Raw genomic sequence first — 26,245 nt, 5'->3', positions numbered from 1 at the left:
TAATATATATGACAGTGCATAATAGTAAGTGTAGGTACAAAAAACAAATTAATAAAGAGAAAAATGGAAGGTTATAAATGTTGAAGATTCCAAAAAAGTCAAACAGAGACAGAAGAACTTAAAACATAAGGATCAAATAAAAAGCAAATAGCATGATGGCAGTTATGTATCCAATTTATCAGTAATCAAATTAGATACAATTAGACTAATTTCTAAGATTAAAAATCTAAGATTATAACAATAGATTTTTTAAAACCTCACCATATGTTATAAGACTCCCCTAAAACGTTAAGAAATAGAAAGGTTAGAAGTAAAAGGGTGCAGTTATATCATGTAAACCCCAACAACAATAAAAAAGCTTCTATAGTTATATTAATATCAGGTAAGACCGATTTTACATCAAGAATTATTGCTAGAGATTAATGTGGACATTTCATAGTGAAAAATTCTCAAGAAGGACATGACAATATTAAATCAGAAGGCATCATGTAACCTCAAAAGTATAAAAGGGTATGGAGATATTTGTTTCAAGATGATGGGTTAAAGCACCTGAAGTGCATAAGATGGTACTTAGTAAATGTCATTTGCTCGTTCACTTAAAATCAGAAAATAGAATTCAGAAGAAAACTAGGTTGCACCTCCTAATATACAATGAGCTAGGTGTTAATGCTTCAGTCTCTCAATTTCCTCAGCTAAAAGTCAAGTGATTATATCTTGTATAAAGAAAGAAAAGTGGGCGCCTGGGTGGCTCAGTTGGTTAAGCGATTGCCTTCGGCTCAGGTCATGATCCTGGAGTCCCTGGATCGAGTCCTGCATCGGGCTCCCTGCTCGGCAGGGAGTCTGCTTCTCCCTCTGACCCTCCTCCCTCTCATGCTCTCTGTCTCTCATTCTCTCTCTCGCAAATAAATAAAATTAATTAATTAAAAAAAATAAAGAAAGAAAAGTAATGGTAATGTTACAGTGTAGTTTGTAGAAAGAAACTTTTTTCTTTAAGATTTAATTTATTTGACAGAGAGACACAGTGAGAGAGGGAACACAAGCAGGGGGAGTGGAAAAGGGAGAAGCAGGCTTCCCACCAAGCAGGGAGCCCAATGCGGGGCTCGATCCCAGGACCCTGGGGCCATGACCTGAGCCGAAGGCAGATGCTTAACAACTGAGCCACCCAGGTGCCCCTGTAGAATGAAACTTTTGATTGCTAAGGAGCTACTGCCCCACGGCCCTGCCTCACAGCCCTGCTAGGTAATCCCACTCTTCAGATGAAAACTTTGAAGCTCAGAGAAGTTACCTGATTTCCCCAAACCCTGGTATCTACCAGGGGTTCTGAATTCTCAATTCCTTAAATAAATTGTCTCAAAGTTTAATTCACATTTCAGGAAAACTTAATGAATCAGTTAAGTGGTTAGAATGATTCTTAATTTTGTCTCACAGAGAATGAGGATTTTAGAATTCAGAAGTTCAGTACTCAGTGTGTCTATCCAATCTCATTTTATAGATGTTGACATTGATTGACTGGCTTACAGGGGTTGCTAATAAATATTTGTCGACAGCATTAATGCAGTCATATTGAATAGCACTGCACAGAGAGTTCAAATTTTGCCACCAATTATCTATGTGATTTCTGATTTCAATTTCTCCAATTATAATTAGTTCAAATTTACTGGCTTCAAATACCCTTTTCAAATGTCTATGATTTTCTAAATGTAAATGACTTGCCTGAGGTCATGTATCCAACAGGAGATAGAGCTGATACTGGAACCTGCTGTTGAAACGAGTTTTCTCCTAAAATAGTTATTGTTTATACCAATTGCATTTTTAAGTTACAGAATCTCTGCTTCAGGGATCTGTTTTAAGTAGGGCACATGATATGATGAGCACTGGGTGTAATATGCAACTGATAAATTATGGAACGCTACATCTGAAACTAATGATGTACTACATATTGGCTAAATGAATTTAAATAAAAAATTTAAAAGAGAGAGAGATCTGTTTTATTGTATTGGCTACTATTGATTTGTCAAATGAATTTCAGTAACAAGACCCTGCAGTGTCATCTTTAGATTAAATACCACATATAGTACTCCAACTAGTCCATAATGCCTAATAGAAACCTACATTGACTATGCTCTTACTGTGTGCCAGGCAATACTCTAAGAGCTTCACTCTAACTCACTGAATCCACATGATAACCTTGCAAGGTAGGTTCTATTAGTATCTCCATTATATAGGAAGAAACCTTAGGCTTATGCACACACGCACATACACACTTGTAACTTGCCCTAAGTTATCTAAGTTAAAGGGCTAGTAAGTGGCAGGGTGAGAATTTCTCTTATCATAGTGCCTTTAGTTATCTGTGTTAGAATCAGGGTAAAAGTAATATCTGTTTTCCTTAGCAGGAAAGAAAATACAGCTCATATTAGAAGAGTTTTCAAAATACAGGATTTGACATACATGAAACAGCTAAAAAACTAACAACCTACTTATGTCAGATTGAAGCTGTGGAGGCCTGAATGCAGGTTTTTGATTAGTGATAGCAATTCCCATATTTCTGCTGTACTTGTAATTGCAAATAGATGTGGGGAAGGAACAAGTCTAGATTAACACGAAACTATTTTTTTCTCCTTCCCATCCCCAAAATAGAGAAGACATTTTTCAAGAATGAGAAGAAATGAAGCTTTTAGGCTTAATGAAATCAAATGTATTCAGAAATCAAATGTAATGCATTGTTTTAACCATCCACGAAACTAGTGATTCTTTCCTCAACCGCACCTGACATTCTTTTCAAAATATCACCAAATGCTGACATGCCATCATTTGACAGAAATTGCTTGTCAAAAAAGAAATATATTCTTAGAGTGTCTTTCACTAATAACAGTACTCACAGCTGTGAGAACAAGGAAAAACCTCCCACCCTACCCCCCTTCCTCCTTTATTATCCATCCTTTTGGGAAATGTCAACTTGCAGAAATCTTTCATATGTAGAGGATGACTCTATCAAACCATAAACACCCCTGAAGTCATAACCCGACTCTGCCCACTGAAATATCAGTGAGTTAAGGATGAGGTGTGGAGTTCATGGTACTAGTACAAGTCTATTTATATTTTCAAAAGCCTACCAGCTAGGCTCTTTTCAATTTGCAATATTTTTGTTCACAGAGGACTTTGCAAGCTCCACTTTGAAACAAGCCATTAAATCATATGGGGATTATTGCATAAGTAATGAATGAACAGAGAATAATGGGGTCATTTAATTTTCTTTTAAAAGGAATGGACTCTGGATTAATCTTAGAAAGTTCTTTGGGGAGTAAAATTCATTACTTTGTCATATAATGTTCAGAGCCTATTTATGATTTTACAAAGAACCTACAGTGCAATTTTATAACCTGTATGCATCTAGGTATGCATTCATACTTTAAGTGTAATTAAGTAAATTTAATATAATCAACAACATACACTTCAAGAACACTAGACTTTTAAAGACACAATTTTACTGAATAAATAAATATATTTATTGTTATAAATAAAATTATATCATATTATAAAGCAATTATCTTATATTGCATTTAACTATAAAAGTTTTTATCTCAGAAAATACTTTATTTTTTAAGTGTTTTGTAGTGAGATGTCAGAGCAATTACCTGAAAATTTATGTCTATTCAAGCTCTAATACAAAGCTGTAATCATCAAGACAGTATGGTACTGGCACAAAAACAGACATATAGATCAATGGAACAGAATAGAGAGCCCAGAAATGGACCCTCAACTCTATGGTCAACTCATCTTTGACAAAGCAGGAAAGAGTGTCCAATGGAAAAAAAAGTCTCTTCAACAAATGGTGTTGGGAAAATTGGACAGCCACATGCAGAAGAATGAAACTGGGCCATTTCCTTACACCACCACAAAAATAGACTCAAAATGGTTGAAAGACCTAAATGTAAGACAGGAGTCCATCAAAATCCTAAAGGAGAAAACAGGCAGCAACCTCTTCGACCTCAGCAGCAGCAACTTCTTCCTAGAAACATCACCAAAGGCAAGGGAAGCAAGAGCAAAAATGAACTACTGGGATTTCATCAAGATAAAAAGCTTTTGCACTGCAAAAGAAACAGTCAACAAAACCAAAAGACAACCAACAGAATGGGAGAAGATATTTGCAAATGACATATCAGATGAAGGGCTAGTATCCAAAATCTATAAAGAACTTATCAAACTCAACACCCAAAGAACAAATGATCCAATCAAGAAATGGGCAGAAGACATGAACAGACATTTTTCCAAAGAAGACATCCAAATGGCCAACAGACACATGAAAAAGTGTTCAACATCGTTCGGCATCAGGGAAATCCAAATTAAAACCTCAATGAGATACCACCTCACACCAGTCAGAATGGCTAAAATTAACAAGTCAGGAAACAAGAGATGTTGGCAGCGATGTGGAGAAAGGGGAACCCTCCTACACTGTTGGGGGGAATGCGAGCTGGTGCAGCCACTCTGGAAAACAGTATGGAAGTTCCTCAAAGTTGAAAATAGAGCTACCATATGACCCAGCAATTGCACTACTAGGTATTTACCCCAAAGATACAAATGTAGGGATCCAAAGGGGTATGTGCACCCCGATGTTTATAGCAGCAATGTCCACAATAGCCAAACTATGGAAAGAGCCAAGATGTCCATCGACAGATGGATGGATAAAGAAGATGTGGTATATATGTGTGTATCTATCTATCTATCTATCTATCTATCTATCTATCTATCTATCTACACATATACATACAATGGAATATTATGCAGCCATCAAAAGTAATGAAGTCTTGCCATTTGCAATGATGTGGATGGAACTGGAGGGTATTATGCTGAGCGAAATAAGTCAATCAGAGAAAGACATGTATCATATGATCTCACGGATATGAGGAATTCTTAATCTCAGAAAACAAACTGAGGGTTGCTGGAGTGGTGGGGGTAGGAGGGATGGGGTGGCTGGGTGATAGACATTGGGGAGGATATGTGCTATGGTGAGCACTGTGAATTGTGTAAGACTGATGAATCACATACCTGTACCTCTGAAACAAATAATACATTATATGTTTAAAAAAAAGAAAAAAAAAAAGAAGATAGTAGGAAGGAAAACATGAAGGGGGTGGAAATTGGAGGGGGAGACGAACCATGAGAGATTATGGACTCTGAGAAACAAACTGTGGGTTCTAGAGGGGAAGGGTGTGGGGGGATGGGTTAGCCTGGTGATGGGTATTAAAGAGGGCACATATTGAATGGAGCCCTGGGTGTTATACACAAACAATGAATCATGGAACAGTACATGAAAAACTAATGATGTAATGTGTGGTGATTATCATAACATAATAAAATTAAAAAAAATTATATCTAAATGTGACAAACTCACACAAACATTCATAGACACAAGAGTTCAAATCAACACTATTTATAATTTTGAAGCAGGAAATAAGTCAAATCAATTAAATAACAGTGATTTTCATACAGCAAAAGGAAACATAGCCACTAAAATGATGCTATGAATCTATATTTATTGAATAGTCATTTTTATGACATACTACAGAATATTTAAATCAAATTTGTGCATTTATTTGTTATGTGAATATATAGATTTCCAATTACAGACTTATATCCATGATCTTACTACTTTTTACCTCCTGTATTAGTCAGGGTTCAACCAGAAGCACAACTAGTAGAAGATGTATCTGTATATATATATACACATATACTTATACACATATATATACATATATATACACGTATGTGTGTGTATACATGTGCATGTGATAAGAGAGAGAGAGATGCCAAGGAAGTATGGAAGTAGTTTCCATGATTGTGGGGACTGGGCAAGCATGTCTGAAAACTGTGGTGCAGGCTGTCTGGAAATGGAGACAACAAGCAGGCTGGAATTCATGTGCTTAGCCAAAGCTGCTGTCCACAAAAGAATTTTTCCTTCATCTACAAGGAAAATTCAGGCCTGACTTTTTATACTTTCCAACTGATTAAGTCAAATCTATCCAAATTATCCAGGATAACCTCCCTACTTACAGTCTACTGATAGGAAATTTAATTACATCTGCAAAATCCCATTACAGTAGCACCTAGACTGATGAGCAACTGAATAACTGAGCACCGTAAATAAGACAAATTGACATCTCAAAAAAACCTTCACAACTATTGGGGCACCTGGGTGGCTCAGTCGTTAAGCGTCTGCCTTCGGCTCAGGTCATGATCCCAGGGTCCCTGCTCAGCGGGAAACCTGCTTCTCCCTCTCCCACTCCTCCTGCTTGTGTTCCCTCTCTCTCTGTCAAAATAAATAAATAGAATCTTAAAAGAAAAAAACAACTCTCAAGCAACTATTGGATCATTATAATAACCTTCTAACTGGGCTACTTGTTTCTGCCCTTGGCCTCATTGACTCTGATCTTAATAGAGTAGCCATAGTAATCATGTAATAAAGGACAGATTATTACATTGCACTGCACAAAACGCTCCAACAGCTTTCCACTTAGAATGAAACTGAAAATCTTTACTATTACAAACAATTGTTGTGACCTCTTATTCCTTCTCTGACCATATTCCTTAGGTCTAACTATCCCATTCCTACCCATGCCCATTCACTCTGTCACAGCCACGCTGGCTCCTCACTATTTTGTGAAAACAGCACAATGCCTACAGTGCTCTTTCCCCATGTGGACAGGTATTGGATGATTTTTTTACAGGCTCATCATTAGACGTGTTATAGTGGAGGAAATAGTCAATCAAAATAGGGCAATAAAAGTTACTCAAATTTAAGTACACAAAGAAAGAAAAGTGTGTGTATGTTGGGGGGAGAAACAAAATGGAGCAGACAGGAATGTAGAAAATAAATTATCCAGCACACAAGATAAAACAAATGGGGTACAAGAAACATTCAATACGATAATGCCAAATAATTTTCCAAACACATCATATTCAAATTGCAAAAAAAAAAAAAAAAAAAAGATAAACAGGAAAAACTTGGAAGTCAACAAGAGAATAAAAACGTATTACATGGGAAGAAACAAAGATAAAAATTAGAGCAAATTCCTTATCTGAAAATACACAAGCCTGATGACAATTGAGAAATTTTTCAAGTGTTGGGAAATAAAAAGTCAACTGAAAATTCTATGTCCTGTAAAAATATCTTTCAAAAAGATCATATTTAAATAAGAAAGTGTGTGTACAAGCAAAACTAAGATAATTCATTAAAATATTTTTTTTAGTATTGTCAGGGAAGCATCTGTTAAATGCTGCTGCTATATATATGCCTAATAAGCATTCCTCAAACTCTCTTATTTCCTCCTTATGCTTTTCCTTTCCTCCACTTCAATCAACAGTGTGGTTAGAAAAAATTGGAGAGAAAATATTTAGGTGCTTGACTTAACCAAGAATCTAGGTCACTTCTAATTGTTGTAAAGCAAGCAAATTGGGGGTTGAAAACCCGGTCACCACACACTTCACTAACTTGCAAAATATGCAAATCTGTCTTCCATTAGCCACTGTGATGGAGAAAATATAGTGTTTTTGGTAGCTTTTCTTTAAAGAGAGTCTGGAAAATAATTGACATTTTAGATATAAATAGTAGGTGAAATATTTTAACTAGGTCTTTCTTTAGTAGTTCATGCAATTATGAATAGAATCCTTTATTTCATGCTCATGTTATAATAACTAATATTACCACTGCCATTTTAAATAAATTTAAAGAAAAAATTGTCCACACATAATTCTCTTTCATATACTTTTTCTTCCTGTAATTTTTTTTCTGTCTAAAAACAACAAATAGCAGAATCCCCCTCTTCAATTCATTGGAGTATTAAAGAACCTCTCTCTGTTTCCCAGTGGAAAGCAGAGATTCACAACAGAGTGTGGTAATTCTTTCATTAATGTATAAGCTATGCCTCTTCTTTTTCCATTAAGAGATGCTTTTAGCATGAAATAGAACAGGATTTGGCTATATCAAAGCAAGGTAAAAGGAGCAGCAAGCACATACCTGTGCCTGTCACTGTTTACCTAAAGAAATCTTGGCAGAAAAAATATACTAGGGTAGATCATTGTATATGCATAAGGAAATGACAAAACTCGGGAAAAGGTAAAAATAAAGGTAAATATAAAAGACTTCTTATGTTAGCTATTTTAAAGGTAATGACTGTATAATACAAATATAGTATCAATGTTTTCCAGGTTTATAGCACAGGAAAAAGAAAATTTATGAAAATGATAGCAAAAAAAGATTAGAAGAAAGATTTGGAAGTGTAAGAATTTTACACTGCACATGAAGTCATTTATTATTATTTGAAGATAGACCATGATTAGTTAAAGAGGTATATTTTAAACCCTAGAGCAACCATAAAACTAAAACTAAAATGAATTAAAAATAATACTAAATATAAATAAATACTAAATATAAAAATAAGTTAGGTGTCAATAGTAGAGATAGAATAGAATTAAAGTACTGAACTAATAGAAATCATGTAATAAGAAAGGATCAAAGAACAAATGAAACAGAGTAAAGAAGTAGGAAGATGGTAAATTTTAATCTAAACATACCAATCATTATAACAAATGTAAATGGTCTAAACATACCAGTAGAAAACTGTCAGACATTCAGATTGGATTAAAAATCAGGACACAGCTATATGCTGTCTATAGAAACCTTCTTTAACTATCAAGACACAGATAGGTTGAAAGCAAAATAATAGAAAAAGATATATGATATAATCACTATACAAAAGGGTGCTGGAGTAGCTATATAAATATACAAATCAGATGTTAGCACATGAACTATTACCAGACATAAGAGTCATTATACAATGATAAAGAAGAATATATCATGACTTTCTTCTCTTATATTAATACTTATTGTTAGCATTAATACCCAAAGTTAGAAACTTAGTACTGAATAAGCAAAAACAAAAAAATCTCTTTGTATCTAAGTTTTAAATAAAAAATGTAAATATGTAAAAATGTAAATGGCATTTCATATGATCTAAAGAAATTTAAGGTAGACTTCCCTTTTTCTTTTCCACACAAAGAACTGTCATCTTATCAGAAAAAAAGAAATTGACAATTAGCTGACAAATAAAAATAAGATCTAAATTTTAATTTAAAAAAAAATTTTTTAAAGATTTTATTTATTTATTCATGAGAGACAGAGAGAGAGACAGAGGCAGAGGGAGAAGCAGGCTCCCTGCAGAGCAGGGAGCCTGATGTGGGACTCGATCCCAGGACCCTGCGATCATGACCTGAGCCGAAGGCAGACGCTTAACCGACTGAGCCACCCAGGCGTCCCATAAATTTTAATTTTAAAATTTATGTATAGTTTTTCGTTGTTGTTGTTTTTGGATTTTTCTTAAATCTATCTATGATGGTTGATTTTATGTGTCAACTTGACTGGTCCACTGGGTACCCAGATATTTGATCATACATTATTATGGATGTTTCCATGAGAGTGTTATTAGATAAGATAAACTGAGTAAAGCAAACTACTCTACATAATGTGACTGGGCCTCATCCAATCAGTTAAGGACTGAATAGAACAAAAAGTTGACCTTTTCCTTAGTAAGAGAAAATTCTCCTGCTTGATGGCCTTTGAACTGAGACATTGACTCTTCCTGGTTCTGCAGCAGCTTCCAGCCTTTGAACTCAAACTGGGACATTAGTTCTGCAGATTTTGGACTTGCCAGCCTCCCTAACTGTGTGAATGAGTTCCTATGAATGAATGAATGAATGAGTGAATGAATGAACAAATAAATAAGTAAACCTTACTGGTTCTGGAGAAACTGACTAATACAACATCCCACACAACCTCGTGTCTTTTTCCTAAGGACTATAGTCCCCATATTTTCACATAGTGCATATTAGAATACCAGTAGGGTTTCCAATTCTCAGGTTGAAAATTTATTATACAAGAGAAATTTAAAATTGATTAGGGACTTATTAAAATAGTAGCCTGAAAATGATGATTATATAGCCTCCTGTAGAAGTCAGGGCTTAGGCAGTGAAATGAATAATTTAAGTAAAAATTCATGTCACACTCAGTAATACTGGAGTCAATCAACTTTTGTTCTTTCAGCTTCTATTTCTATTTTTATCCCTATAATCTTGCAAATTGTTTTTTTTTTCTTTTGCTATTTTAATGAATGTTGGCACAAAGGTTCCATTTTAATATAAGTTTAATAAGGAATCCATTTTATTTAATGGCCAGTAAGATAGCATCGTTCCATAACTATGAAGTTTATACTTCCAAACTGTGATGGTTCTAAGTTATGTAAATTAGTTAATGAAATATTAACACAAATCTGCTGCTAACTTGTGTCACTTGGACTCTACATGGTCTCTTAACTTGTCTCAGTGTATTCAGTCTAGTTGCACTCCAACTAGCCTTTCATCATATGAGCAAAGTGCACTTTTCCAAAGGCTAGTGTGGTCATGTCAACCCTTTGACAAAGGTATCTTCCTGTTTTCAGGATATTCCAGGCATCCTCAAGCAGCCTCCACATTAGCTTATTTCCTCAGCTTTGTTTTCCTGCTCTCACTCCAGCTGAAGTTCTTTGATTTTTCTCATGAGAATGTTTAACTTCCCAAGCTCCCCAATTTTCTACCTTCTATCCCTCCCGCTTCTTCTCCCCAAATTATTCAACTTTCAGACCTTTCCTCAGTTTCCCTTTCCCAAGTGGCAGCTTTCCCACCACCCTGAGTCATGCTCCCATAGCATGACATACCTCATCTAGCATGGTTTTGATTTTATACTTCTTTGAGAGAAGTAAACTTTTTATACTTCTCTCTCTCTCTCTCTCACTGTATTATAAACTCTTTGAGGGCATCAACGTGCTTTTGTTATTTTTTATCTTGTTTTGACTTGCCAGTGCCCACACAATGTTTGGCCTGTACTAAATACTGGATAAATAAGTGTTAAGGTAGTAAATAAATAAATCACACCCGTGTACAATCCACTCAAATTTTGCCTAGTTTGCCTTAGCAATTCCAGAGAGAGGAAGCATATATAGAAAGTCTGATGGGGAAAACAAAACAAAGCAAAACAAAACAGCAACTCTTTTTTTTTTTTAAAGATTTTATTTATTTATTTGACAGAGAGAGACAGTGAGAGAGGGAACACAAGCAGGCAGAGTGGGAGAGAGAGAAGCAGGCTCCCCGCTGAGCAGGGAGCCTGCTGTGGGGCTCAATCCCAGGACCCTGGGATCATGACCTGAGCCGAAGGCAGACGCTTAACGACTGAGCCACCCAGGCGCCCCAGCAACTCTCTGTTTAAGTACCCAACTAAAATCTGCTTTAGCTTATATGTGAAAGGATGCAGCATTTAAATTTTAAATAGATCCTTCCAGTTACTGTGTAATTCGAATAATTTTCGTGCTAAGTAAACTTTTTCTTATTAGACTTACTCTCCTCATTTTCCCTTGCTTCTGTCTTTTTTTTTCTCTTTTTACTTACTCTCAAATATAATCAAACAAATTTAAAGAAAAATCATAAATACAAGGAAAAATGTGCACTCAATCGACTATGGGGAAAAGCCTAACTCTGAAAGGAATCATAGATATTGACGGGACGTAAGAATTAAATATTTTCACTAGAAGTTCATAACCTATAGGTAGTTAAACCATAGACATGAAAAAGAAAGCTACGGAAGCAATATTTTTCAAAGCCACTGTGTTTTAAGTTTGGGGGGGCTTTCTGATTGTGGTTGACACACACATGCGATAGATTTTTTATTTTGCAGGATGGGTAAAATAACTTACTTGCTTATAAATATGAGTTATATGAGCATGCTTCAAATGGAAAAACAGGGTATGTTTACACATCTTTTTCCCTACTCTCTTCCATTTGCTGACAATTAAATAAATTAAATGGCTAATAGCTCCCGTACATTCACCAGTTACTTCATGTACAATAGACGATTTTGAAGAGTGAAGACAAAAGTAAAAAGAAAACTGTATTGTAGCAGTCAGAAAGTGGGAAAACCAAATTGGAGTTTTCTAATGGAGAATTCTGGAAATCTATGGGAACCTGTACTGTCCAAAAGCAGCAGACTCCTCTTTAGTAGATACTTCTCATCAGCCTATTTGCTGGAACACATCTGTATCTTTGTGCAGGTGAGCCTGCTTCATTGGTTGGCTCCCATTCATTCAGAATTTGGTCTGTCTCATGGGCAAATTCACAATAGCTTTTCAGTAGGTTCAAAGGGCTATGGGCCTCTTCTGGATCACAGAAACTTCCTGCATCTCCACCTTCATATTAATAGTATACAGCTTTGACTGCTTCCTTTTGTCTTCTTATTATATTTTGTTTTATTTTGATTCAGCCATGGTAAGTGTTCTTCCCAGCTGCCACTTCCCAACAGTGATAACCAGAACTTGGGAAGAGTTCTGGTAAATTGTTATTTATAGAACCTGCTCACTTAGATGTGCCTTTCTGGTTCTCAGAATTGACTGCATATTTTAACTTCCTGAGGACTTTAAAAATCCTAATATTAGGTTTCCATCACTATAGACTCCCACTTATTTTACCTATGGTGTGACCTGGAAATCAGGATCTAAAACTATCTATATTCATTGCATATTAGTATCATCACCAAGAATCTCTTTTTCTCTCAATTCCCTCAACAAAAGTTATCCTTAATTTGGATATTTTTGAGTTAGAAATAAAGAAGGATTTGATATTTAGTCATTAAAGCTAATATCATGTTATTAATGAGCTTCTAAAAATGTATAACTTTTGAAAATGGAATATTGGAATTTGTGACATGAATCATTTAATTAGGAAATATTATAGGTAATGGGAAATGTTTCTAAAGCTATTATAAAAATGTAGGACTGAGAGTTTACTGCATGGGGAACCAGCAATAAAACAATGTCTTGATTAATTGATGGCAAACAATCTGGAGAATTCATTCAATAAGTATTAGGGCTAACATATAAACAACTGTAAATATTTTATGGGAAAATGTGCAGATTATTTCACACAGCAATAGCTACCCTTCATGTTAATTACTTATGAGGGTTGTTTTACTTAACTTTGTTTGATTTATGCCTGTACGTTTTTGTAAATTTCTTTTACACAGGAGAAGACAAAGGCATTAGAATTTAATAGTTCATTCCAAAAGGAAATGTTAAATTTGCACTTATATAGGACCAAAGGGTTTAATGAGTTGAAGAATGAATGTTGTAAAATATGCTAAAAAATTTTTATCATTGAAGAGTGGAAATATTTCTTATAAATAGAATGCCCTTGACTATGAATGCCTGCACAGAAACTCTATCAGCATTAAGCATAAGATTAGTAAGATTGGCCTGGATAGGTCTGCCAGCTTACAGAAATAGATACAATGAAAAACAAAATTTTAATCTAAACATAAGAAAAATTATGAATTTTTGTAATTATAAAGGTATAAGTAAAGTATAAGAATAAATTTTAATTTCTGATTACTATATTCACTATTGAGTGAAAAGGTAGCCATTCATAATTTTCAGTACAATCTTAAACTTTGACAAAAGTGAGAGAAGATATGTAAGCAATGCTGCTTCATATTTTAGTAGGTTCAGACAGGCTGTAAATATTCTCATTGCTTCTGTCTCCTTGCGGCATATTCATTATTTACCCCCAAATTTTTCACAGACCTTCTAAACACATTTTCCCCCATCTATTCTGTCCTTTGTTAAATAATTGAAAATAATTGTAGAAATTGAATTATGTCCTACAACAACAGTCCTTCACCAATTTATCAGAAGCTACGTTGAGTGTGCTTTTTAATTTTTTTTATTAAAATATGTTAACTTTTAAAGGAAAGAAGTTATGAGAAGTAGTCAAAAATGAACTGAAGCCTGGAAATAATATTTCACAGCTGGGCCAGGCAAATCCCCAAGGCTTTCTGATTTTAATTTCCTCATCTGTGAACAAAGGATAAGTCTACCTACACTTCAGGGTGATGAAGAACAATTTAAAAATGTAAGTGAAGAGTGTAGTGGTGTCCGGTATGCAGGAAATCATAACAAATATGTTTGCTACTACCATTCAGTACTACTCTTGCTGTGCTCTTATTTACTACAATTATTTTGTTTTAGTCTAATATTCTCATTTATTTTTTACAACAGCCATATGAACGAGGCCATATTAATTATTCTCATTTCACATAGAGGAAACTGACACTTAGAGAAAGCCAGTAGCTGCCTACAGAAATCTTTGAACTAACAGAGTTGGTGTTTGGCTCTAAGCCACCTGCCTGAAGGCTCCGGCGTCACTATATGCTTCCATCTGTTATATTATCAGTTGGCTGAGTTGTTACTCTTGAAGTCCACTATCTGCGAGTTGTCTTGGAAGGTCCCTATTCCATCACCCTAGGCATTCCTTTCTCTCCTTTCCTGTGTTGACTCATCTACTTTCTGTATCCAATTCTCCTCTCTTCCCGTTCCACATCCATGTTTGGAGAAATGTATCTTTCCTGAGAAAGGGGTTGATATACACTTGGACTTTCTGAAAACTTTATTACAGAAATTTAAAACATGTACAAGAGGAAAGAATATCATGTAATGAAACCCCATATATCTGTAACCCAAATTTGATCATTCTCAACATATGACCAAACACCACCATGGGTTATAAAGCATCAGTATGCTAGTCCATCTTTAATACATAAGCATGTATCTCTAAGCTATGATGTTTTAAGTATTATCACAATAACGTACATTATATAATGCTTTAGCTGCCATTGTTAATCATTGTTTGGAAGAGGAAATATTTGAAATCTTGCATGATTAAACTGTCCATTTTAAGAACACAATTACTGGATAGTTTTTCTGATATACAACTCTAGAAAAAGAATTCTTTCCCATTCTTCTTATTAAAGACCTTCACTAATTTCTTTTATTAATTTCTGGTTTCCATTATTGCCATTGAAAAGTCAAATGCAATTCGCATTGTGGATCCTTTCTATGGACCAGGTTTTTAATTTGTGGAATATTTTTGGATCTTACTTTTATCCATGGTCTGCTGAAATAGCACAACTTTGTGCCTTGCTGGGTGCTTTTTTTATTGTGCTAGGGCTGCCGCATATAGCCCTCATTATGTTCAGGATTCATTTTTGTCCTCTTGGGTATTTTTTAAATTACTTTTAGACTATCTTTTTGACTCACTGATTATTTAGAAGTGTGTTTAATGTATTCTATTTTAGCCAGCAAAGGACGGTCCTGGCTTATATGTGAGGGCTCTGGTTCCAAGGACAAGTTCATTTCCAGTGCTATTCTGGTCTTCATTATTTACCTGGTCCACCAGGACAGCTTGCTGGATTTGTGCTGATGTCACCCATGGGGTAGAGTGCACTTCCCTAGACCCTGGTGTGGCTAGGTGGAAATACCAGGCCCATAGAGTGGTGAGCGCTTCTATGCACCTTCCCCAAAATCCAAACAGAGGGGCACCTGCTTTGGTGTCCCCATGGGGTAGAGTCTTTCCTTGAGCCACCAAGTGCAGTTAGGTAGGGTATGGGAGACTCTGGGATCATAGAACAGTATTTCCCCACATCTGCTCTCCAGCCAAGCAGTTCTTCTAATGGGCTTTCCTCCAGAGAGGGATTTGCCTTCCTGGGACACCTGGAGGAGAGCTGAGAAGCTTGGCCTACTGGAAAGCAGAGTTGTGAGCAGGGAACAGAGCACTCCACCTGGTCTGCACCTGGGCCATCTTTGTAGCAAATCAGATCCCTGCAGGAGCTGGTTGGGAGAGTGGGGATGGGTTCCCCAGCCCTGTTTTCCCAGAGGACCCTATTGTGGGTGGCACCAGCCTCACCTGCAGCCATTTGGTGAGAGATGGGTGCTCATGTATTTTTTCTTTTATTTCTGTTTTGCTCTGCTGTGTTTTGTTTTCTCTTTGTGAGCTTCCTTAACTTTATTTTCCAACTCTCCTATTGTAATTTTACAATTCTACTATTTTAATAATCTTTAACTTAGGAAAATTCTTGTTCTTTAAAACTTCTTTGAAACAACCGTTATATTATTGCTTTGTGGCAATAAATCCTTTTTTTATCTTTAAGGTGTTAAGATTCATACGACAATTTCTTCTTTCCTCTTAGCACTGAGACTTTTTATTTTCATTTTGCTCCTTGCTTATTTTGTTTTTAGTTTTTCATATTTCAGGCTTTCCTCAAATGTCCGGGGACCTTGGTTCACTGTTGACATTTGCTAGTGAGGAACTAAAATGACAATAAGAACTTCTGTGCACCCGTTAGCTTATTGCTAATGGGTTTGCCTGGAAGGTATTGGGCCTTTTTTTTTCTTTCTCACTTTTCTTTTTTCTTTCCTCTTGTTTTTTATTTTATTTATTTTTTTTAGCGACTACAGAATGAAAGATAAAATCCACATGATACTAGTTAGCATGATTCTCAAGATTTCTTTTTCCTTTCTTTTCTTTCTTTTTTCTCTTTTTTTTAGAGAGAGAGAGGGTGGGGAGGGCAGAAGGAGAGGGAGAGAGAGAATTCTAAGCAGGCTCCACACCCAGTGCAGAGCCCAACGTTGGGCTCCATCTCACAACCCTGAGATCATGACCTGAGCCTAAATCAAGAGTTGGTTACTTAACTGACTGAGTCATCCAGGGGCCCCTGATTCTCAAGATTTCTAAGAAAAATTTGGTTTCATTGTACTGAAGGGAATATACTTGGGGGAAAGTCTGAGGGTGAGGGGTGGAAATGGTTTTTGTTCTGGATAAGAAGCACCTTGAACCATTCTATGTAGCATTCATTCCAAAGAGTTAACAGGTATATTCATCCCGATGAGATGATCTTTTTCTACCTGTTGAAATGACAGAGTTTAGAGAAAGATGGATATGCTTATTGGAGCTCTGAGATAAAACTCACTCACTCATACGTTATTATTGGCATCTGTGCACCATTTTGTGAGGCATTTGGAAGATGATTGTGGCTCTCTGCCATGTATGCTAAAGGGCTTACTTTGTTCCCTATTTTCTCATCAATAAAACTTTTGATTTACCATGAAGCCAAGATTTGCTCTCTTCATCAATCTTTAACTTTCTATTTATTATTTATAAATACACTAATCTACATTTGTAGAACTACTCAGTTCTTCTGCAAAAGGATTTTCCAATTTCTTTCTGGGTCTCAAAGCCTGCCTGCTATTGTTCTGGGAGCTAAGGGTAGCCAATAGCCAGGCACCTATTCCTGCCCTCTATCAATACCAGTGTATCCTCATGCAGAGCATCAGTCATTCAGGTTACTAGGGAACATCTCTTGTTTTTGCTGAGTTGGCAGAGGATTAACTGTGTAGTCTGTTAACTGGGAGGTGTCTGGGCACCCTAATATTCCTTATACAGATTTCCACCGAGTCCTACTATTGAACATCCTGGAGGGATACTTGTGTCTCCAGATCCTAAGACTTATTTAGATTCCATGGCATGAATCACCTTGGCCTTTAAAAAATTTTCTCCAATCTGCTAAATCTGCTACCATCATATATCTATTTTCTAGCTTCCCAAATTTTATTGATATGTCTTGCCTTATGTGGTTCCTCTTCTATTGTCATCAATTTGAGGACTATAATTTTAAAATTATTTTACTGTCATTTTATGGGAATTTCATGAGGAATGGAGACAAATATGTGTTAAGTCTGTCATGTTTAAATGGAAGTGTATATTCATTTTCTGCATGAATTTGGGTATCACTTCAGTAAATACGATCTGTACTATATACTTCCTAAGGCTTATTATTGTGTTAATATTACATATTTATACATAAATAGATGGACATGCTCCAAATGAGCCTCATAGAAAATTCAAAATTTACTAATCCACAGTAAGGAGAATAGAGTAATGTTGAGATTTAATTATTAGAATTATTTCAAGAAAAATTTTTATCAAAGTAATCAACATGAAAGATCTACATTATGATATAATCCAAACAACTGATTCCTTTAGATCCCTGCTCTATACAACAGAATACACAGATTACTTTCATCTGTTGTCAAATAGAAAAATCTTTACTCCAATGCCAATAAAGATAGTAGAAAAGTCTTATTTTATATTTAAAGTGAAACTGATTCTAGTCTAAGATGTTATTATTAACCTACAAATTAAAAAATTTTTCTAAAAATATGGATAGTATGAATGTTCATAATTGATGGGGTTTTTTGTTTTGTTTTTCATAAGATTTGATGATTCCCACTGTCAATCTAGCTGTGCTGGTTAAGTATTAAGGAAGCATATAAGTTGAGACAGTCAGATCTTGTCAATTTTAATGCAGCTACTGTTAAACAAATATGACTTAATAAATAACTACAGTTCTCATCCTTATGGACATTTTGTGAATCTCATCAATTACAGTCACATGATTCATACGAGAAGCCTTAATGCTACACATGTTTGTAGTACCTGAGTAGTTATTTCATACTTTAGGCAGGATAACCACCAAAAAAGTTTGCCTAGGATAGCAAAATTAGATCATCTGTAATAAATTATTTCACCAACACCATATTTTATCAACAACTGAAGTAAATAAAATCATATACAACTATTTTCCAAATCTTATATCTAAAAGAAACAGGGGTGATTTTTAGTTCCAATGTACTCCATATTTTGCAAGCAAGTATTTTTAAGTTTAATTTTTAGTTTGGACTCTACCCCTTACCAAAAAGTACATATTGGATAATATATGCAATAAAGAGAAATGGATCAGCTCACATAGCTAAATAGTAGAAAGCCCAAAGATGACTGAAAACAGATTTGAATGTTGCACAAATCCGTCTCTCTCTCCTTTTTGTAGGGCTTCTTTATTCCCTTCCCTTCTTTTTGTAGGCCTTCTTTATTCTCCTTTTTGTAGGCCTTCTTTATTCCCTTTATGCTTTCTCTAAGTGAGGGAGGATATAGTTTAAACAGATACAAAATTACATCCTCCTAGCCTTGGGACAATGAGTTTTATTTTTTTTTAAGATTTTATTTATTTATTTGAGAGAGAGACAGAGACAGAGAGAGCATGAGCAGGTGGGGGATAGAGGGAGAGGGAGAAGCAAGCTCCCTGCTGAGCAGGATGCCTGACACGGGGTTCAATACCAGGATGCTGGGATCATGACCTGAGCAGAAGGCAGACACTTAACCATCTGAGCCACCCAGGTGCTCCAGAACAATGAGTTTCAAAGCTCTGACCTCCAGCTTGAGCTCAAAATACTGGGAATGAACTTTCATGGGGCTAGGGGTTATGGGTACCCTTATGAGCTGAATTGTCTCCCCCTCAAATTCATATGTTGAAGCCCTAACCACTGGTACCTTAGAATGTGACTGCATTTGGAATTAGTGCCTTTAAAGAAATGATTAAGTTAAAATCAGGCCATTAGTTTGGGCCCAATCTATCATGATTGATATCCTTTTAGAAGAGGAAATTTGGACACATAGGAAGACACCACGGTTGCACATATACACAGGAAAGGCCACCTGAGGACATAGTGGGAAGATGGTCATTTATAAGCCCAGGAGAGAGGCCTCATATAAAACCAAACCTGCCAACACCTGGATCTTGGACTTCCAGCCTCTGGAACTGTGAGAAAATAAATTTCTGTTGCTTAAGTCACCCGATCTGTGGTACTTTGTTATGACAGCCCTAACAAACTAATATAAGTGCCATGATTGGTTGTGATCCCTGATGACCCCTGTGACCATGGGAACAAAATGTCATAAGTTCCTACTGGAGAGGCATGGGTATAGAGGTGGTAAGAATAAACAGTTCTACAAATAAAAATGGGGAGGGGGGCATATTTCTAGAAGGAGAAGGGAATCCTCAACAGACAAAATAATGGTATCAGCAAATCATCTAGTAATATTAAACTGTACATGGTATTATATTTATATATTTGAATTATAAAATATGTATGAGTAAAATAATGCAAAAATAAATGGAAGGATATTATAATGAACAACCATGTACTTACCACCAAGTTAAAGAAATCAAACATTACCAATATTTTGAAGCTCACTATGTGACTTCTATCCTTTGCCCTTTATTTCAACCCTCCCTTCAAGAAGTAGTCAGTATCTGGAACATTTTGCTTTTTATTGTCTTTCTTTTTGTCATAGTTTTAGCAAGTAGATATCACCCAAAATAAATTCATATACTTTTTCTTAGTTTTGCATCTTTTGAGATTTTACATAAAAGGAACCAAACTCCCACCATTCTTCTGCAGTGTTATTATGTTCTCAATATTGTATGAGCTGCATACATATTATTACATTTTTTTACTGTTACACAATAGTGAAATTATACACTATTTAATTATAAGATATATTCACAAATCTCCTAGGATTATATCTACTTTTCTGTTTTATAAGCAATGCTACTCTGATTCATATGCATGCCTCCTAACGCAAATATACAAGAGTTCTTTGCCATAAACATCTAGGAGTAGAATTGCTGAATATAAAGCAGTAGTTTTCAACCAGCAGTGATTTTTCCCTCCCCGAGACATTTGGCAATGCCTGGAGACATTTTGGAAGGAGGAATAAGGAATGCTGCCATCATTTAGTGGATGGAAGCCAGAGATGCTGCTAAACATCCTACAAAACACAGGGCAACCCCCCAAACGATGATCCAGCTCCAAGTTTCAATATTGCCATGGTGGAGAAAGCCCAGTGTGAGGGATGTGCACCTTCAAATTTATGGTCCTGCTGTTTTACCACCAGCCCACAGCTCAGAAGAGTTCTTTTGCTCCATATCTTTCCAGTACTTTATATTGACAGACTTCTTAGTTTTTAACCACCATCTTCATTCTCTGAAGTCATTGAGAGTCTGACTCCACTGTTATTTTCCTGATGACCCTCTTTGTGAATTTCTCCTTCTTTGGTTTTGTAACTTTTAGAATTGACTTTATAGAGGGTATTTTCTTAAAATACAACTTCCCATCTTTCCCAGGTCCTCTTTTTATCTCGTCTCATGTGGGGGACCTGAAGCTCAGGGCCTTCAGGGAACAGTAACTGTTACCAAGAGAACCAGCCACTGGCTTTGGTGTTTGTTACCTACTCCAGATTTATGCTTGCTTTCTTTTTTCTTTTCCCTTTATTTTTTTTCTTTTTTTTTTTACTTCTCTCTTCTTTTTTTTTTTTTCTTTTTTCTTCCCCATCTCTCCTGGTAATTTATTTTATTTTCCAGGCTGTGAATTTATAAGTATTTTTCAATAAGTATTTTATACTATACTTTTTTGGGGCACCTGGGTGGCTCAGTTGGTTAAGTGTCTGCCTTTGGCTCAGGTCATGATCCCAGGGTCCTGGGATTGAGCCCTGCTTTGGGCTCCCTGCTCGGCGGGGAATCTGCTTCTCCCTCTGCCACTCCCCCTGCTTGTGTTCCCTCTCTTGCTATCTCTCTCTCTGTCAAATAAATTAAATTAAATTAAATTAAATTATTAAATTTAATTTAAAAAAATATACTTTATCTTGTGTTTTTGGTATTTTATGCAGAGCAGATTGATGTAGCCTACAATAAATGAAACTGAAGTTTGGAATCATATCTTAAGCTTATATTTGCATTTAATAAAACTCAAAGGGACACACATTAATTGAATTTTTTATTAATTCCTTTTTTCTCCTAAAATCCTATGGTACTTACTAAAGGTAAATGTTTTAGTGCTTAATTACATGTTTATAAGGCATAATTGAAATTGTATGAATATATTATTTGCTAAATGTTAAGAAAATTTCCTTTACCAACCCTATCCAAGCTACCAATGAATCTTAAAAAATATGTGACATGTATCTTATACCCAATCTTCTCTCTTCATTCATTCTACAAACCTTGATGAAGGTTCCCCCTTCAACCTCTCTCCCTTCGATTGCTGCAAGAAGCAGCTTTCTCATTTCCTCCAACTAAGAGCTGTCTTCAGACTGTTGTCAGACTTAGCTTCCTCTGAATATTTTAGTTACCTGCGTGATAGACCTTGGTGGAGTCTGTTGTGTACCAAATAAAAGTGCCTTTTCTTTGTCATCTGGCCATCACAATTTCTCTGGTTTTAGCTCTCCACCCTTTCACCATGCACCATGTACTCTGGTTAAAATGAGCTTAATGTTCCTGTGTTTGACTTTGGGGGATGCACTCATGTTGTTTATGCTGTGTTTCATCTGCCTAAAATTTCCATCTCCCCAGCTTTTTTGTATCATCACTACTGTTCTAGCTAGATTAAGCTAAAATCTACCTTCTCTATGAAAGTGCTTTTAATCTTATGGCAGAATTGGTGACCCCTTCATTGGGTCCTGTGACATTTTGACATTTTATTTGATAGCTCTGAAACAGTATTTATCCTTTGGTGCTATGTTGGTATTTGATAAAATTAATAAATCTTTGTCCTCCTCCTCCCACATTTTCAAAGTTTGACATTTACTGAAGGAAGACAGAGGAAACAGCCATGTGGAAATCAAAATGTCAGCTTGGTTACCCTTAGAGCTGTTGGAGAAAGTGGCCTCCTGGTTTTGTACTCCAGCATTCCACAGACTTACCCATCCAGTGACAGCATTGGAACACCCAGCCTTGAGACATTGCCTAGGCTGAGAACATGTCAGAGCACATGCCCTCTTTTAGGTGACCAAGTCTCAGAGGAAGAGGGGAGGCTAAGCCATGTATCGTCTCTCTCAAAACTTAACTTGAATTGGAGAAGAAAATTAGGAGGTAGAAGAAAAGCAAGAGCATTTTACCACTGAAACACAAAGCAAGAGAAAGAGACTGCCTGCTACCCATGTTTGTTTGTTTGTCTTCTCCCCAGTATCATGTTTATTTCCAAGATTGCATTGCTTGAAGGAAGAGACATATGTATGCATCTTTGTAACTTCTATACAACTATTTATGTAATATTTTGGCTACTATGGGATTTGGAGGTAAACTGACAGATTTCAAATGCTGGTTTCTTCGTATGTAATATGAGGATAATATCATCTAAATTTTTTATGAAGTGTACATTAATATAAATAATACCCTATTGAATGGCATACTTTTAAACCTCATTTAATGTTAGTTACTATAAGATATATTTAATGGTTTTCCATGACTTATATGTAAAATTTTCCTTCTCCAACACTCCTTCGATCCATTCAAAATTTTCAATTAACCAGTCTCAAATGTTTTGTTTTCAAAATTGCTATTAATCAAATGATTGGGAAGACAAAGGACAAGGGCAAAAGAACCTGAGAAAAGTGAAGAAAATAATCCAATATAAACAGACAAAGGAATAGAAAATCTTCCTCACTTTTCTGACTTTAGGAAATGAGGTATGCTCCTTAAGTAAATTTCCAAGATAACTGAAGTTTAACTGGTGGTCTCAAAGGCTATTGAGGAGTTTTGCAAGCCTTCAGGATCCTGTCCTTTGCCACCCTCAGAAAACACTGATCTCTGAAATTCTCAGTGCAATTGACCTAGAGCTACAAAGCAATCACTGACAGTTAATTGGAATTCAAATCTCTTAATAGTTCTTTCTTCCTTTAGTGATTTATGCTATTATTTTAAAATACCACTCATATCAAAGGGAGACCTTAAGGAAGGCAGTCATTTATTTAGGTTATGTGTGCATTTTTATGAATCAGAAAAGGGATGATTTAAGATAGCCTGAAAGGTGTGTTTGTATTTTGGTGTTGGTTTGAATTTTAATTCCATGTGTGAAGGCTGAAGGTCTTAGGGGAGGGGACATAGGGTGGAGGAACAGACTCAAGAACACTACACCTCTCTCCTCAGTGTGTGGTGGGACAGAGTATCATCTTAGTGCTGAGGAAATAGAAAGAAACAGGTATGCAAGGAAAGAGACGAAAGGTTATGACAATGAATTAGAGAAGGAATTCCTGCTTATTAGTCTCTCCTTACTGAGTCCATGGTGAACAACAAACCGTGTCTTTAGTTTCTCACTGGCTCCCTTTGGCAAGTACAAAACTACTCTCTTTTGACAAGAGTAGAAGCAATTTCTGTTTGCAAGTGGCAAGAAAATAAAGGCGAGTGTGCCATGCAATCACATAGTAATATATATTATAGATTTTCTTCACCAAATAGGATGTGTTTACCTGATAGGGAAAAACTGTGTAAGCAAAATTTAATATAAATTAATTGGTGGATTTTATAAGTTATTGCACTTTATGTTACAGTAATGCTATTTTAATCCTAGCATGTACGTCCATAAAAACAATTCACATCAAATCCTTACTATATAAGGGTCAAGGACTAATGACTTTGTCAAGAGAAGTTGCTTATGTTGAGTGGGGATCAGGGAGGAATTCACCTTCCCATGAGGGTTTAGTAATTTGATATTAGCTAATGAATATTTTACTGGCGTGGGGGTTGGAGGAAAGAAGTATAAAGAAGAAGGACTTTTCTGTCCTCTCAGAGGCCAATTCAAGGACCTGGAGCTTGGGTCTCCAATCGTCTCACTGATCAAAGAACCTGCATATAGTAACTGTCACGCACCCAAAGCTCTGCAGAGGTGATTGGCCCTCAAGTTTCTTCCCTGTGTTAGTTAGCAAGGTCGGTGAGGTTAACCCATAAGCTGGTTAAATATCGGTAAAGGAAAATTTTGATATAAGCTTAATTTTAGAGCATTGTAAATGAGGGTACATTTTCTTAAGCAAATGCTTAAATTAATACTGAATGAGTCGTTACTGCATTTTGAGGTAAGATCTGTATTGCATAGAATACATAATTCTTTATATTTAAATATTAATATACTGTAGATAACTTCCAAGTCTTATTCTAAAGCCTAATAAAACCCCAAAAGTTTTGTCTTAAATAAAAAAGTTGCTGTAAATTATTTCAGGTTTGATGCCTTTTTCAAGCATATTTCAAAAAGAGAGCCCATTTCCCTCTACATTTCTATAGCAGTGGGTTTTAAATGATGCAAAGAGTATGAGAAATATCCAAATGGAAATTCAGCCATCTTATGTGAAAATTAAATCTTTTTGTGTAAAATATGAATTAGAAAGGCAACATTTCACAGCATTAGTTTCAGTGTTTAATTCAAGTGGAAGAACCAGAAAGGGCTCATTGTCTTCAAGGGGAGGTGACCTGTAGGGGTTGGCCAAAAGGGCAACAGGACTTAGAGAGAAAGAGAAAGGCGATTACATTAATTTTAATGGCACAATAGCAGTTTTCAATAAGCTTTATGACAGCAGAAAAGATTGATTTTTTTTGCACTTTGTGCAAAAACGTGCAGTGTCCTAAACTGCATTTTGCCAGAAATCTAATACCTGTAATTTATTGTATCCCATATTCTCAATGTTAAAAGAGGAAAGAAGGCAAAAGTCTGAGGACTTAAAATATGATGGACTATAGATTCATTGCTAAAATTCAATTGGAGTCCTAAAGATTTCCTTTTAATTTTAAAATGCACTTAACAAAAATTAAAAAGTACAAGAATAGCTGTAAAATGGTGTCAGAACACTGTGTTTTCCACATTCTTGCTATAAGAAGTGATATGAATTTCCAGAATCTGAAAATGAGAGCAAAGGGCCTATAGTTTAAATAGAAGACATGCTGTTCTAAAGAAAGGCTCCCCAGTCTATTTGCAAAATTTTTCTGGAATGAGAAGCCAGGAAGAGTGTTTTTCTTCAGTAGATTTATTTTTCAATCTAGATGTCAACATCACCTTACTGCTTCTTGGTCCTTTTTTTACCCTGTAGTCAGAGTGATGACAGCAAGGTCTTCTCTGCTAGTCAACATTGCTTTGGATACTACAAAATGTAGTTTTCTTTAAGAAATCTCTTCCACACACCAAATCTATGGTCTTAATAACCATAGTAGTGATTTCAATGAGGACTTTAAAAAATGGGGAGAAATCTAAGAATTGTTTCCAGGTTGCCATCAAATTAAGATGACCTAGAGCTTTGGGTTTTCCTCAAGCTTAGGATAAGTCATACATATAAAGCAACTACTAAAAGGTATTAAAATAAGATAATCAGTAGAAATTATTGTCCAGATAAGAAGTAATATTTTATTCAATGTAAATGGGACAGTGAAAAATTAGAGTCCCTTTAAAAGGAGAGAACTAAGATGATGAAACTTTGGAAGCCGCATCATATAAGGACTCCTTTGGAAACCTGAAAATACCTTTTCTTAACAAGAAAAGGATTTTCAAGGAAGGAGAGGCGTATCTGGCTTCAAATATATGACCAGCTTTCACTCAAAAAAAGGATTAGAATTCTGGTTAGCTTCTTAGGCAGGTCCAGGACAAAGAGGTGGAAGTCATGAAGAAGTAGATGGTTGTTCATT

The sequence above is a fragment of the Mirounga angustirostris genome, unplaced genomic scaffold, assembly GCF_029215605.1.
Source record: "Mirounga angustirostris isolate CCGP_5_RB_7025 unplaced genomic scaffold, mMirAng1.0.hap1 SCAF_6, whole genome shotgun sequence".
Classification (NCBI taxonomy): domain Eukaryota; kingdom Metazoa; phylum Chordata; class Mammalia; order Carnivora; family Phocidae; genus Mirounga; species Mirounga angustirostris.
The sequence above is the reverse complement of the archived record's forward strand: the minus strand, read 5'-3'. Positions refer to the sequence as shown.